Genomic DNA, 18,102 nt, shown 5'->3' with positions numbered 1-18,102 from the left:
TTTATTATGGACTGAATTAACATTTAATTATTTAAATAAGAAATAACTTTATTAACTATAAATACAATATATGGTTTCATAGAAAAAGGTACAAGGGATGTTGTGCTGCATTCGTTTTCTGTGTATGCGTGGAGAAACAGTGTTCTGACACATTTTTGTGATTAAAAAACATCAAATGTGAAATAATCCAATAAATAAAATATATACAGACATGTGAGTTTCAATGTTGATAGCTAGTGTCCTCAGCAATGATCCATCACCTTGATCATAAAGATTGTGTGAAGCATTCAGGAATTATTAATGTTTAATGGTGTGCATGATAAAAAACATTTACAGTGCCAGTGTAACTTCTGTAGCTCTTATAATATAATTGATATTAAAGTCTCAATACATGCACCTCAGTGCCACAATTACATTGTTATATTGGTTTTGCATGTTAATTATTATGCAGTATCCATTGTTTGCCATTTTGCAACAGCTCCCACACTTAGTGTCTTCTTCTTTTCCCTTGCCCTCAAAATGGCTAACTAACTGCTCCTCCCCAGCATCTGGGAAGAATCACACACATACTTGTGACAGCTTGCTTCCACCCACCTCTCCCTGCCAGCTGAGGCTGCACTGTCCAGTGTGGCCTGACTCCCAACTTATGCTTTCAATAATTCTGCTGTGCCAACAGCTCACTAGCATACATGTTAACTCACAAAATACATTCCAAATCATATTGTTTATATTACTTTGCTACATTAACTATTAACTATTTATGTGTGTTCAAGAGAAATGAACGTTGCACAATGAGAACAGTTTCAAAACACTGTTTCCAATGAGCCAGGAAATGGGCTTGTTGTAGCAAAGCAAGTATCCACATGGGCAGTGTGACTGTGTCCGGAGTACTGGCAGCACACCAGCCACTGTTGTTCTGTTCCAAACTATCGGCCGAGCTCCTTAGCCCCAAATTCATTCTAACAGTAAGCCGTGCTTGCCAGGTTTCACTTCTAATCAGTTAAAGCAAAATCAAATTTACCACCATCAAATACAGTTCAGGTAGTTCTATTGAGTTTGAATTAAGATGGAAGGTCTTTTTAATCAGATTTGTATGGAACATGTGATATATAGAAATGTTACACTTAGTAAATATAAATTTCCGTTTCATAATCTCAACTATTTGGTTAAAAAATTTCATACTGTCACTAATAAGTCAACTGTCCTCAACATGGTATCAGAGTGAGGCATGTCAAGTAGTCTACTAAATAATGCTGGACGCAGGACTGGCACCACATTGTCTTTTCAAATGTATCCTGGTTACGTTCACAGCATCACAATAGAAGTACACTTGTGTGGAGGTTCCAAGGAGCATGAACATTGCCAGATCACATACATCATCATCATACAGGACCAGCAACATGTGTGATGAAAGGGGAAGTGTTTATTACACAACACGATCACCTCTGGCTCTTATAGTCAGCAATTTGGACAGCAGATATTACATTTTTGAAGTGCTAATGTTAATGGCTGTTCTCTACCTATGAGATCACCATATCATTCTTCCTGTCATTTACACAATAATATTAGACTGCATGTTGCTTGTGGTGTGTGACTTATCTTGATACAGAGGCTGTTTGACAGCTGCACTGGTCAGCATGTTCACCAGATCTCTCACCAGTCGAATACATCGGGTTGTAGGTTGCTGAGAGACTGGCATGCCGCTACTCACCAGCTAATATAACTGATTAATTCTCACACTGAGTTATAGCAGCATGAAATGATGTATGCTTGTCTATTATCCAAGCTGGTTTCGACTGTTGAATGCTGCCAACTCTGTGTACTAAATTTTGTACCCTGTATACTTCCAAGCACCTACAAACTTAATCATGTATTCTTCCTGTCATACAGTATGCACACAGTAAGAAAGATGTAGTTATTTACTATTGTTTCCAGTGTTGCAGTTTTAATGTTTAGCAATGCACTTGTGCAAATTGACAGGCATTCAAGTGATGATGTCTGTTATTGCATGCTCTCAGGTGACAGGTGCTGAAACATAAAGGGTGCTCAGTGGTGAGGTCATCAGTACTTGTACTCAACTGATGGGAGATGAATTTGGTTTTGTTTTATGAAAAGTATACAGATGAAGCAACCCCCCTGGAAACACATTAAAAACTTTTACCTAAGGTACCACTGGGAAGACTGGACATCATACAGAATCCTAAAACATGGACCACATTTGATTTTTCATCACCTAAAATAGATGGCAGGTCAGTTAGTAAGTGGGTTGCAGCCCTCATGGATTGGCATGAAACACATTCTGTTAAAATGTGGTGCACAGATATCTGTACATGATAAAAACTGCATACTGGTAGATCTTCTTGCTGAAGAAGGAATCCAACCATAACAGGATAGAGTAGTTTCTTTTGGCACACTGGCTGGGAGGAGGAATGCCACGGCCATGTTGTTAGCTTCACTAGCCATAGCTTGTTGTCCCTCAATCCTAACCACTCCACCTTCCACAGACGCATGACCCTCCATATCAGCAGTGAGATAATTGCATGTATGGGGGCAGCACATCCAGAAATTGTATTTTCCAAGCAGGCATTCTTAGCTACAGCATCTGCTGCTTCATTACCCTGAACGCCCATGTGCCCTGGTACCCAGCAAAATGATACCTCTTTGCCATGCCTGTGTAAGTGGAAAATGGTCTCATGGATCAGCTGAAGACACTTTTCTGCTTGGTACATGTGAAGGATAGCCTGAAGGGCACTTAGGGAGTAAGTGCAGATGAGGAATTTGGTAGCATGAAGACACTGCATCTGTTCCATTGCAGTCAAGATCACACATATTAGGTTGGTGCATAAGCTATAAGCGGTTTTGTTTTGCATGCTGGTATTCCAGTTGCTATGGGTTTATTTATCAATTGTCATTTTTTATTTGTAGTTCACTGTTGCTCTTTGAGTTTACATATCGTCATTTTGTCATTTGGAGATAGTGAGTGGAGCTGTGGATGCTAGAAAATGGAGTGCCAAGTGGAGAAATGGGAGCAGTTCTAACACATTCTTCTGTTGAAGTTCAGTTGAGGGGTGACCGCAGTGGAGGCATCCAGAAACATTTGCACCATGTATGAGGATAATGCCATTGGACAGAGTGTGGCAAAAGAATGGTTTCCTCATTTTGAGAGGGATCAGTTTGACATTAGTGATTCTCCACATTAAGGAAGATCTTCAGTGTTTGTTGAAGAGCTTTTAAAAGCATTAATCCACAATGACCTACATCAGTCTACTTGAGAACTGTCAAATGTGATGAACTGTGATCATTCCACCATCATGAGACATTTGCACACAATGGAGAAGGTTCAAAAATTGGGTATATGGGTACCACATGCTCTAACCAAAATCACAAAAATCAATGGGTGGTCGTATGTGTATCTCTGCTTGCTCATCGCCAATTGGCTCATGAACAACACTGACCATTTCTATCCTCTATCATTACTGGTGATGATAAATGATGTCATTTTGCTAACATAAGGAAAAGAATGGTTAAGCCCAAACAAAATAGCAACTCCCCATACAAAGACCTGTATGCATCCACAAAATATAATGTTTCCCCAAGATGTAACCATCACTGCTGAGATTTGTCATCAATAACTGAGAGGTTTAGTACATGAAATCCAAGGACAGTGACCTGTAAGACTGCATGAAGTGATGCTACTCCATGATAAAGCCCTCCCACATTCTGCTACTGACAAAAAACACTATACAGCAGTTGGGTTGGGAAGTCATTCCATGCCCACCTTATTCACCTGATCTTGTGCCCTCAGATTTTCGCCTTTTCTGCTGTCTATTGAACAACCTTCAAGGAACTTCCTTTACAGATGAAAATGCACTCCAAACATGGCCCAACAAGTTCTTTGCCTCAAAACCACACGATTTCTACCATCGCAGAATCAAAAAGTCACCTCAGCATTGACAGATTGTTGTACATATTGAAAGAGAACATTCATGAATAAAGTCTCTGCTGAGTGTATCTGTTGTGCTTATTAACTTACAGGAAAATGCTACGAACTTATGCACCAACCCAATAATTCAGCATTGTACACTGTGAATGTGCCAGGTAACTGAATCTTGAGAACATATTCTGGAAAGAACATAGCACATCCAATGGAATGATCCTGTTTAGACTCATCAGTGTAAATGACACTGATAAATCTAAAATAATTCTGGATCTCCTTATTAACCAGGCAGTGAATGACTCCAACCTTGATGAAGCACAGAAATATGATCCGCATTAAGAGCTATTAAGTCCTGCCACACGAAAATCCTGAATCACTTTGCTGCTCATGGCCTATTTCTGAATATTTGCTCTATTGGAGGGTGAGGAATTGTATGGAATGCCGGGTTTGTGGGGTGGAGACTAATTGCATACATGACACATCATGAGGATCCACTGCTAGGTGATGAGCAGTTGTTTGCAAGCCTCAACACAGAGGTTAGTGATCAGAATTGTGCTATATGCTCTTTTCACCAGCTGAAACCTTCATGGCGAACAGCATCAGTACTCTTAAGATAAGATGGCCTACTGAAGACATAGATCCCGTGTATTTAATGTTCTTAAGATGTGATAACCACGTGAACTGCTCATGAAATGTCAGACCCAAAAACTTTTAAAATTTATGGCTTTTTCTCCAGGAATGTTAAATTAAATAGCATTTGTAAAATTTAATCTAATAGATGTTTTTAAATAATAAATTGTCCAAACTGTCACTCTGCATTTGTTGTGCCCAAAGCCTGCTCCACACCATCTGATGGTACAGTTCTACATCGGCTGAGAAGAGGCATGCAGACCACAGTGTTGTGCCAGGCATCCACTGAAAGCTGCTTTGCCTTCCCAATCAGCCACAGCCAGTGTGAGGCAAGCCACAACTGACACATACAGTGCTGCTTCTGGTGACTCAACAGAGGGCGACATATGCAAGTGAGCAGTACAACTTAATATGGAGAGGCTGTGCACTGCAATGTGTTTGACATCAAATGGGCAAACATATGTAGTCAAGATGGTTACATGGAAAGGAACAGTGGCAACTGACATGAGCAAAAGAAGATACAGGTAAAAAAAGAGTAAATTAAAAGTGGAATTAAAGGGGAAAATATCACAATAGGCATTAGAGCAGACATTATTAATTGGAAGGTTGCAACAACCACAAAAATAAAATGACTATTATGGAGAAGATTTACACAAACCAAAGAAAACATATGCAAGTGCAGTGATAATGGTGCCACTTAATATAAATGCAGCAAAAACAGCCCCAGCTGCTAAAATCACAGCAGCACAAACAATGCAACAAAACATATTGTTATAAAGTCAAGAATGAATGAAAAGACAAAGGGAGTGCAACAAAAATTAATGACCATAATAAACCACACCAAAGAGAAAATTTGTATGAAGCAAACCAATAATGTAGTTAACCTGGAACTGCTACACAAAGTGCCACAGCAGAGATGATGAATGACAAAAAGGTGTAAGAGACACATAAATATGAACAGCCTGAGAAAAAGAGACCTTAATGATACTACATGACATTGCAGAGGATACACATGCAAAGACACTAAGACACAATTGTTACATATATACAAGCAGGACCTTGAGAATGAGCTGACCAAGGAAAGCTTCAAAACTGGCTTCACAGTATGATTCAGGACAGGTCTAATATCAAGAAATCAAATCAAATCATTTTATTCCATATTTAAACATTTTATGATGTAACTGATGTCATTGTACTGAAATACATTAAATACAGTCTATAGAAAAATTACAATTTACACAGAAGAGTCAAAGAAACTAGCACACCTGCCTAATATTGTGTAGGGCCCTCATGAGGATGCAGAAGTGCCACAACATGATGTGGCATGGACTCAACTAATGTCTGAAGTAGTGCTGGAGGGAACTGATACCATAAATCCTACAATGTTGTACATAAATCCTTAAGAGTACGAGGAGATGGAGATCTCTTCTGAACATCACGTTGCAAGGCATCCCAGATATGATCAATAATGTTTGTGTCTGGGGATTATGGTGGCCAGCAGAAGTGTTTAAACTCAGAAGAGTGTTCCTGAAGCCACTTAGTAGCAATTCTGGACATGTGAGGTGTTTCATTGTCCTGCTGGAATTGCCCAAGTCCATCAGAATGCACAATAGATATGAATGGGTGCAGGTGATCAGACAGGATTCTTATGTATGTGTTACCTGCCAGAGTCATATGTAGATGTTTCACGGGTCCCATATCATTCCAACTGCACATGCCCTACACCATTACAGGGCCTTCACCAGCTTGAGCAGTCCCCTGCTGACACGCAGGGTCCATGGATTTATGAGGTTGTTTCCATACTCATACATGTCCATCTGCTCAATACAATTAGAAATGAGCCTTGTCTGATCAGGCAACATGTTTCCAGTTATCAATAGCCCAATGTCGGTGTTGTCAGGCTAGGCAAGTTTCGTGTCATGCAGTCATCAAGGGTACACGAGTGGGACTTCAGCTCTGAAAGCCCTTATCAGTGATGTTTCGTTGAATAGTTTACACACTGACACTTGTTGATGGTCCAGCATTGACATTTGCAGCAATATGCAGAAGGGTTGCACTTCTGTCACATTGAACAATTCTCTTCAGTTGTCAATGGTCCTGTTCCTGCAGGATCATTTTCTGGCCACAGCAATGTCAGAGATTTGATGTTTTGCTGGATTCCTGATACATTGAATCAACAAAGAAACCATTATAGGCTTGCTTATTCAAATACAGAGACATGTAAACAGGCAGAATATGGTTCTGTGGTCAGAAATGCCTATATAAGGCAACAAGTGTCTGGTGCAGTTGTTAGATTGATTACTGCTGCTAAAATGACAGGTTTTAAAGATTTAAGTGAGTTTAAACATGGTGTTGTAGTTGACGCATGAGCGATGGGACACAGCAACCCTGAGATAGTGCTGAAGTGGAGATTTTCCTGTATGACCATTTCATGAGTGTACTGTGAATATCAAGAATCTGGTAAAACATAAAATCTGTTACAGTGTTCATCCAGGAATCCCCCTAGATATCTTGTTACTGCAATTCTTCTAATCTTTACATCATTTAATTTTATTTTAGTGATTCTTTCTAGGTTCCCTTTCAGCAGGAGGTACATAGTTTTGTGGGGTGCTAGTGACAGTCTGACACTTTTACAGTGTCCTTGAAGTTCATGGAGCACTGCATTACATTTTTGTTATATAATTTTTCTGCAAGTCACTGCTTACAATGGACAGTGCCTGTAGATGCTACTAGTCTGCTTATGTTACCACTACCATGCAACTTACGTAGCATGGGCTCTAGTGCTATGTCCCAAAACTCTGGATCATACACTGATTCCTGTGGACAGCCTTTCGTCATTGTCTCCATTATTGCTTTTCATGGGCGTATTAACGGGGCATGTCTCACATGCAATAGTCTATTAGGCAGTTGTACAGCACCTCTGGAAACTCCAAATCTCTAAGGTGACCAAAGAAAGACGGCCACCGTAGGTTATTGAAAACACCAACAATATAGATAATCATTGCTAGAGCTTATGTAGAATCTACATCTACATCTACATCCATACTCCGCAAGCCACCTGACGGTGTGTATCTGTTGCTAGTGAGATCACTTTATTAACAGTGTCTTCAGTTGACTTGCCTCTTCCTAAACCATACTTGTGAGGGCTCATTCAGTATAGCAGTTTATGATCTTGTAATCTCTTGCATAATAGTTTTTCATATATCTTGCCAAGAACATTCAAAAGACAAATTGGGCTGTAGGATTTGGCTATCTTCAGATCCTTATCTTGCCCTTTATTACTTATCACCACTTCAGCATTCTTCCATGCCATTTGCCTAATTACTTCCTGTGCAAAGGGGTAGTACACAAGCCTAATGTTTTTATAATCTTCCCATAACCAACATTTTTCATATTTCACACTGATCCTTTATCTTATCTTCTTCTCTGTCATCAGAAGACAGTGTTTCCATTAGTGAGGCAGGTGACTGTTTCCAACTTTCTGTTACCATCCAGTCATTCCATTTCAGCATGGATATGACTGTTGGTGATCATATTTTCTCACAGACTATTTTGTATGATGTACCACTGGGTTTGGTTTCTAAGTTAGTCTGTGTGGATTGCTTCCATCACTCCACTTTTGTTTTCCATAACTCCTCCTTAAAACATTGTTTAACATCCCTCTATCTCTGCAGCCTTCAGATTCTTTCTTCTTGGGTCTTGCTGCTCTGGTACAATTTCTTTTTGTTTCACATCTTAATTTTGGCTGTGGTTCAGATACAAGGTTCTCTTCGAGAAGGACCTCTACTGTTAGGTATTGATGCCTCCATTGTTCTGTGTATGACCAGTGTAAGTCCTTGGACTTCTTGGACCTTCTCAAATCTTGATGTTGAATTCTGCATTATGCGAACATTTTCTGTGGTGTCTTGGATTTCCCTTCCAGTGGTGGTATAGTGTATGACATTACGATCACTCAATTTCATTCCACTCTCAACCTTCCAGCCTTTCACATGGCACACTGCTGCTGTATTTGCTTGAGTGACATCTATATCTGATATTCCTCCAACCCTCCCCTCATAAGCTGATGGATTGCAAATTGTAGGCAATACCTGTAAGTTGAGCTTTTATTTATTTATTTATTTATTTACACATCAAGTTCCACAGGAAAAAATTGAGGAGCAAATCTCCAAGGTCATGATACGTGTCAGTACATGAAAATACAACATAAAAGTAACAACAGATAAAAATAAAATGTTTATGGACCCAATAAAGGTCAAGCCATAAGTTTCAGTAAACACAGTCAACAATATAACACAAGAATCAGCTTAATTTTTCAAGGATCTCCTCAATAGAATAGAAGGAGTGACCCATGAGGAAACTCGTCAGTTTTGATTTGAAAGCGCATGGTTTACTGCTAAGATTTTTGAATTCTTGTGATAGCTTATTGAAAATGGATGCAGCGGTCTACTGTACACCTTTCTGCACAAGAGTTAAGGAAGTTCGACCCAAATGCAGGTTGCATTTCTGCCGAGTACTAACTGAGTGAAAGCTGCTTATTCTTGGGAATAAGCTGATATTGTTAACAAGAAATGACAGTAAAGAATATATATATTTAGAGGCTAATGTCAAAATACCAGACTAGTGAACAGGGGTCGACAAGAGGTTCGCCAACTTACACCACTTATTGCCCAAACCACCCGTTTCTGAGCCAAAAATATCCTCTCAGAGTGGGAAGTTACCACAAAATATAATACCATACAACATAAGTGAATGAAAATAAGCAAAGTAGACTAATTTTTGAGTCGAACAATCATTTACATTAGATTCTGTTCGAATAGTAAAAATGGCAGCATTAAGTCTTTGATCAAGATCCTGAATGTGGACTTTCCACGACTTTTTAATATCTATCTGAACACCTAGAAATTTTAACTGTTCGGTCTCACTACTCATATGCCCTTTCTGTGAAATTGAAACGTTGAGTTTTGTTGAATTATATGTTAAAAACTGTAAAAACTGAGTGATTTAGCATTGGTTTATTTTCTACAAGTCATGAACTGCACTGTTTGAAACCGAGCCAGTGTTGCACACAATATCTTTTACTACCAAGCTAGTGTCATCAGCAAACAGAAATATTTTAGAATAAGCCATAATACTAGAGGGAATATCATTTATAAAAATAAGGAACAGGGGTGGCCCCAACACTCATCCCTGGGGCATCCCTTCCCCCCCCCCTCTCCCCCATCTGACCGTACCCCACTCAGACCCCACATCATAGCCATTCTCAACATTGTGAATAATGACCTTTTGCTGTATATTGCTAAAGTAAGAGGTGAGCCAATTGAGAGCTACTCCCCACAGCCCTTCTTCTAGTTGCCTTCCATGGTCATCAGTGAGGTGGCTGTACCACATTACTGATTTCACACTTGCATCAGTGTAGTACACAAGAGGCTTAATTATCCCAGGTGGCTAACCAGATACTCATTGATCTCATCACTAAATTGAAACTACATGGAAACCAGGAAGGAACTCTCCTTTCTGGTTAATATTTCCATGCATATTACATGTTCTGAACAATATTGTGATATTTTTGCCACTGTTATGACTTCGTTAAATACTGTTATTGCTGTCACAGGATGTTGCACTTGAGTGAATATCTGGGCAGTTATTGGCATTCTGTGAACCTTTCCTACCTTAGTGTATGGTTCTTGGTGACACAATACATCTAACTTCAATTCTTCTTCTTCTCTTCTAGCCGCATGCAATATGCTGGCACGTCGCATGGCATTAAATTGTCCTATTTTTATTTCCATTAGGGATGGTGGGCATGTATTATACAAGCTGATCATTCTCACCTGTAATCTCATGCTATATGACCATGCACCATCACAAAGTGCTTGTACAATGTATCTGAGGTAAATAATTCATTTCTTGTGGCAGAAACTTGTGTCAATAATTTCTACAGTTTTCTCACTTCTGTTGACAGACTGTTCACTTTGAGATGAATTCTATCTATGAAATCAGGTACAGAAAAAGTAATATACTCTCCTTTTGGGTACATATTCCTTACAAGATGCCTTAATGCTGTGTAAGCATCAACCACTCTTTCAGTCAAATGAACTGTATCACATTCTCTATGCTTTCATAAATCTGTCGTGGATCTATTCTGGTCTGTGTTCTCTTGCCTACTTCTCTGTAGTAGGTGTTTGTTTCCTGTACGAACTGGCTCTGAGACTCATACTGTTTTTGCTGCAGAGCTATATTCTGCATTGGCAAATCTTCTTTTACTTCTGTAGGCTGGTCAGTATTTTCCTCAGGTTGTGTGCTGTCATATTCTAAATAAGATGGTGCAGTTTGTGTCAACAAATCCTCCTCACTTACATCAAATGTCACACCTATATCTGCCTGTGATTGTGCTTCTCTCTTATACCTTATAGTACTGAATTTTCGCCGTAACTTTCTCTCCTGTGTCATGTGTTCTTTTCTATGGTACTTACTACTCACATTTTGCAAGAAGTTCCTCACTCTTTCAGTGTTCCTCCTCCTCTTTGCCACTTGTTTGATTTTACTGCTGTCTTTTCTGATAAGGCCTTCTTCCTCAGTGTCCACAAATTACTACTTGTTTTTCTCAATGTTTTGCCAGATGACCAAGGTCGTGGCATTGAGCACACTGCCTCACTACTAGATAGTCTTTTGCTGAAAATAAACAAAATCCCAGATATACTTTTTGTTGCTTCATGAGAGTAGTGCCAACCTCAGAGCTCACTGCAGTAACTTGATGGACAACTTTTTGAAGCTGCTGCTACAATACTGTTCTCCCTACAACTTATTATTGTATCATTGTATTTTACCCCAGATAGTAACATTGAATTACTCATCAAGAGACTAAAAAAACTGATCATAATGTTAGAAAAAATACACTAAGCATAACCTTTTTAATCTTGGAGGATATCAACATTGATACCAAAACGAAGGCTTCAAAATATCCCTATTCTCTTAATGCGTTAAGATCACAAGACATGTTCTGTACTAATGATAATCCAACAAGACAGTACTCCTATTACAATAATGTCACATAACCAATAGTGATAAATGCAGTTTTGAGGTAAAATTGTTTGATATTCACTTCTTATCTGACCATAAAGGCATCTTACTAAAACTTATGGTTAGTAATACTCAAACTGTTTGTAGGCAGACTGAACAACTCAAGATAATTAACAACACAAATGTGATTACAGGACCAAGCTACAAATGATAAGATGGCAAGCAATAATCTATGACTGTGTTGATATTGATGATGTCTTTCACAAATTTATTACTGCACTTTCCAATACATTTAAACAATGTTCTCCTGAAGTAGCTAGAAGATGCAGTTCTTCATCAATAAAGCCTTTACAGACATCTGTATGTAAATGGTTCACACCAGAATTACAAAAACTTAGATCTTTAATCATGATTTACTAAGATAAATCAAAGAAATGTCATAAAGTGAAGAACATAAAAATAAAAAGTAAATACAGGGCAGAGATTAAACATGCCAAATGTCATGCAAATGATGGATATATTAGTATGCCCACAATAAGAGCAAAGCTGTCTGGAAGGTTGTGAAGGCTGAAATAGGTAAAAGTAGGAACCATAGAAATCTTTCAAGTGATGTCAGTATTACACCTGATGAATTAATGACTTTTTTGTAAATGCCTCAAATGTAGCTAGGTCAAGCATAGATGTCTCTCAAAAATGTGAAATTAAACAAAGCTTTCATGGTAGAAATGCATTCCTGAAACACTTACAAAATTAACAAAAATTGATAAATGGCCAACAGTTAAGGCCCAAGAAATATATAGCAAAATTAAGCAATTCAAAAATGGAGATTATTATGACTTATCCAATTACATTATTTAAAAAAATAGCAGACATCTCCTCTGTGCACACTGACTAACTGGACATTTGAAGAGGGTTGATTTCCACCCTAAAAATAACAGTCGTTTTGCCCTTACACAAGAAGGGTGACAAGTCAAGCCCTTAAAATTTCTGTCCTATATCACTTGTACTGTCAAAAATAGTAGATTAATGTACACAGTTAGAAATTTCTATGCATTTAGCTTGTCATGAATTTTTTCCAGAATCCCAATATGGATTCAGGTTAGGTCTGTCTGCAGTTAAGACAATCAAAAATATTGTATTACTTATATTAAACTCTTCTGAACACAGATTATCTGCTCATGCTACACTTGTGAATCTTAGTAAGACTTTTGATTTGGTGAATCACAAAATCTTAATACAAAAGGCATGGCAAAATGGCATGAGAAGCAAAGTACTTTCTTTCATTGAATTTTACTTGAGTGGTAGAAATCAGACTTCAACAGCTTAAGATCAGGGCCACTAAATATTACAAGAGCTGTTCCAAAGGGATCTTTACTTGGATCTTTGTAGTTTATCATTTATGTAAATGATCTTGTAAAGCAGTTCTTTATGCAGGTGATACTACTTTTATAATTGCATGTAAGGGCTTAGATACATTAAAATCACAAAGTGAAGAACAATTAAGAGCAACTGATGACTGGTTTGGAATCAGCACATTAATAATCATTCCTGGAAAAACAATAAATCTTCTCTTCAGTCTGTGCAATATAGAGACAGATAATAAATTGGCAGAGCTCCCTGGTATTCACCTTGACTCAAGATGAACTCTGGAGATTCATACAAATTTTTTATGTTAAAAGCTAGCAAGAGTCACCTATTTGTTGGGCAGACTTAGAACTTGTGTTAAGTGATAATATTTTCCTTAATTCGTATGATGCCTTCTTCCATACACACTTAATATATGGAGTATTACTGTGGGGTAACTCACCAGGAGTAAAGAAAATCTTTTATTTGGCAAAAAAGGCCATCAGGTGTAGCTTAGGAATTTCTGATAGTAGGGCTTCACGCAGAGTGCATTTTAAAAAACCGAAAATACTGAGTGCCCCATCATTATTTATATTCATTTGTTATTACACATAAAAGAAATCAACAAAAATGTACCCGAAGAAAGTCATTCATCTACATAACATACAGCATAAAGAAAACATAGGCACATCAGCAGCCAGGCTTCAGAAGAGAATTAACAGCTACCAGTATGTTGGAGTTAAGTTTTTTAATTCATTGCCTTCCATTATTTTCTTTTAAAAATGTTACAAAGAAGTGACTAAAATATAAAGCCTTTTATACATTGGAAGAGTTTTATACAGGCTGTGAAGATGACCTCATTTATTGACTTTCTTATCTGTGAGAATGTTAAAGTCCTGTAGTTCTGATCTGCAAATATTTTAAGGAAATACTGCAGTTTATATTCTTCATATACACTTAAGTGCCAAAGAAATTGGTATAGGCATGCGTATTCAAATACAGAGATATGTAAACAGGCAGAATATGGTGCTGTGGTTGGCAATGCCCATGTAACTCAAGTGTCTGTTACAGTTGTTAGATCAGTTACTGCTGCTACAATGGCAGGATATCAAGATTTAAATAAGTTTGAATGTAGTGTTAAAGTTGACGCATGAGGAAAGGGACACAGATAATGATGAAATGGGGATTTTCCAATACGAGCATTTCACGAGTGTACTGTGAATACACTGAAGAACCAAAGAAACTAGTACACCTGCCTAATATTGTGTAGGGCTCCCACAAGCATGCAAACGGGCCGCAACACAACATGGCATGGGCTCAACTAATGTCTGAAGTCATGCTGGAGGGAATCCTGTTCTGTAACAGGCAATGGCTAAGTTTACTCCTCAAGACACTTTAGAGATGCATTCTTCATTGGGATAATTTTGAAAAAGGATGTTTATTCCCTGCTCAAAATAAGAAAGCCCATCTGGCAAGTTTTCTGTGGTTATCTGTTGGCACACAATACACTATCGCTCTGTATCTTCAGTACATACTCATTTAGTTTCTAACTGGGTCAGTTCAATTGGTTTCTGACTGGATCAGCCCTTGTTTGAAGCAGGTTCTCTGTCAGCATCTAGGAGGTCAATCAAATCACCTTCCTCCAAATCTTCAAAACCAAGATGACTTCCTAAGTTTAGTATATCTTGTAAAATTTCAGAGAGAGAATCAAAATCACATTCATTAGTTTTTATGCATTCTGGCCAGATTTTTTTCCAAACTTGGTTCAGTATGGTTGATTTTGTTTCTGTCCATGATTCACTTACTTTGTATATGGCATCCTGTATGCTGTATTGTTTCCTAAACTGTTTCATTGAAGAGCCATCATCAGTCTTGGTTATAAGTTCACAAAAAGTTCTGCATAAATAATAAGACTTAAAAGTTGTTATTGCATCATGATCTATTGGCTAGAGCATAGCTGTTACAGATCAGTGCTAAAAGACACATAAAGCAAGATGAAGCAGGCAATCTTGCATCAATATTCTAAACTGGTTCAATCCACAAATGGGGAAAGTGAGGATGGCAGAATGTTATAGCTTAGTGATTCTTAGATTAGATTAAAACAGTTTCTGAAAATATTTTTTATTATATGTATAAATATGTGTATACAATTTCCGTCATTTTTAAATGACAAAATGTTTATTTTTTGGATTTATGTTTATTATTACATTGTATTTTATTTTCATTTTCAAGTAAGCATTTTTATATGACATAAAAATAATGAAATGCTTTATACTAAAGACTACATTATTTAAAAAAAAAACCTGGAACAGATCCATTTAAATCTGTGTGAAATTGTACCAAAATTATTGGTTTGGTATACAGCTCTTCACTTTATGGCCAACTTTTACAGAACTTATCGAGGCTGTAGTGACATATGGGTGTAATGTGTTCTACTGGATGACGACTCTTCTATCCTGGTGTATGAAAGCACTACATTTGTAAGATTATATAGGTTCAGTATACCAGATATTTTTTAAAATTATTGATGTTATAAGAATTTCTGTAAATATTTAAGCCTCTCAGTATTATGAGCTCATTGGGTCCTGCTTGGGCAGAAGATTATAGGAAATGAATCACCTACGTATTTGGTAAGCAATACATATCCATCACTTTATGCTTTATTGTATTTGTAATAAAGTCTTTTTGATGTATCATAATGCCAACCAATTATAGTGAACCTGTTCTGCAGTACTGTTAAAATATTGTGTATTATTTGGAGACAACGCTGCTTCAGCACCACTGCTGTAGATGTAATCAACTGCATTTACCAGAAATCCCCCTTATGGTTTCCCATACTTTCATAGAACAAGTGCAGTTGTTGACAGATTTCGGGAATGTGTGTCATGACTTTCTTGCTTTCCTTGATTATGCATTGAGTTTTAGCTGTTGCTACTCAGAAGGCTGTGAGGTTCTCTGCTGACCTGGACTGGTGAGGTACAGGCTGCCTTCTTCTAAGAGAACCTGAATGCTTCAGAATGAATAAGTCAGCTTCATGGTGGACCACACATGTAATGTGGTCCATCCATTCCTGTACATTGCCTCAGTGTTGAAACACAGCTAGATGGCTGAGGAATGTCTGCTGAACATCCATCTTGGTGGCTTCCTTTCAAGGGTTACCCCATCTGGTAGGTGAATCCAGAGTTGGAATTGGTTATCAGTAACTTCATACTGAGTAGAATCTGCCAAAGCTGGCAAACAGAAAGTGAGATCTATGGCTAAGTATGATTTAGTAGCAGCACTGAGAGGAGTGAGAGTGTCCATTTGGAGGTTGTACAGCTCCTGAGACATCATGAGGCTCTCTAAAACTCAACCCCTGGGGCAAGCAGGGTTTGGGCCCCATGATATGATATGGGCATTGAAGTCTCCCACTAAGAGAAATGATTGGAGGAGATGGTCTATAAGATCTGTGAGTGTCACAGAATCTATCACATCTTGTGTAAATATAGAGAGCATGCAATGGTTCTTAGACCCACATAAACTTCAACTGTAACTGGAACTGATTGCAGGTCAGTACAAGGAATAGAACAGAGGAGGGGTGTGATGTTATTGACAAACATAGCTACCCCTCCCTTGGCCCTTTTATCAGTCAGGTCATCCTTGCAGTATAGAGTACAGCCCCATAACACAGCAACATCAGTAAGTTTAAAATATGTTTCTCATAACCACAAGGACTGGGCATATTTCTCAAAATGTGGAACACATGATGATTTTGTATGTTATCCAGGCACAGGGACAGCGGATCTGGTTCTTCAGAATGTGTGAGGATGTGGTACAGGAAACCTGTATGCAGACTACGTATTGAGAATAGTGCTTGTTGGTGAAGGCCTTAGTGAAACCTTCAGCATACTGTACAATGGAGTTCTTGTCATTGCAGATGTGCCAAACAATTGATGTTTAGCTGGCTTGATATAGACGAAAGTCCAGACAGGGCCATCAGATAGGTGATGGTCTACATCCAGGAAGATTGCATGTTGGGATGAGAAGAGAAGAGCATCATGTGGGAAGTTTCAAACTGAAAATATTCAATTTATCATAACTTTACACAAACAGAATGTTAAGGGATTTTCTGTCCAATTGTGTAGTAGATGCTCACATCTTGGGTCACACTGAAACTTGCTTTGGGCTGCAGGTTGGACATGTCACTGATAGGGTGTCTTGCACCTGGGTCCAGATCTTGAAAATATCATCAATGGGTTTCAAACAGACAATGGGTTTGAGAAACTGGGACTAGGAAGGCTTCCTCTTGTTGCCCCAATGAAAAGGTTGGCCTCGGAGGGTGTCATCTATATCTTACATCTACACTCTGCAAACCACTGTGAAGTGTATGGCAGAGGGTATGTTCTATTGTTCAGATTTTCTCAGACAATACTTCATTATAGATAACTGCTCATCTGCAAAATGTCTAAAGTTACTAATATTGGCTGCAAGGTCATTAACACACAACATGAACAGCAGGGGTCCCAACACACTTGCTGTAGTATTCCATTGTGGGACATACATGCATCAGGGAAAGGTGCCCAGATAGCCAAGTTTATTATTGCAGAGAAACACACAAAATGAAATGATCGATGGACTAATTATGTTCAAGGTTCTTAAGTCATATGCCGCACTTGGAGAAATATACTAGTGGCATTTTGGAATTCTTAAGTCAATGTCCAGGCTGGGACTTGCACTGGCTGGCAAGCTGCTGGGCAGAGTACTATAAAGGCTGCCCGTGAAAGAGTACCAGGAAGTTGTCTTGTGTCACTTGGCTCACAGATGCAAGCTAGTACTGGCTGTATCTGATAAATGTGACACCATCAGTACTGCAGCAGTTATTATTTTATTCACAGCTGTAATTTTCATCAACTATAGTATTACTTTTTCAGTAGAAATATCAGTAATTAGTTGCAAATAAATTTTATTGTGATATTATAAGCATAATAAAATGTATTTACAACTGATAACTGAAATTTATCCTGGAAAAGAAAGAAAAAAAGAAGAAAAAGAAAACTGCACCTGTTATTGCAGACCATGAGGAGCTGTGCCAGCTTGCAGGCATCTGACAGGGGTGGCAGTCCACAGCAGTCTGTTTGGGTGATGTGTGGCTGGATCATGAGGGACCGGGCATATGCCATATTCCTCTTCCC

Source organism: Schistocerca americana, chromosome X (assembly GCF_021461395.2).
Source record: "Schistocerca americana isolate TAMUIC-IGC-003095 chromosome X, iqSchAmer2.1, whole genome shotgun sequence".
Taxonomy (NCBI): Eukaryota; Metazoa; Arthropoda; class Insecta; order Orthoptera; family Acrididae; genus Schistocerca; species Schistocerca americana.
This window is presented reverse-complemented; position numbering follows the sequence as displayed.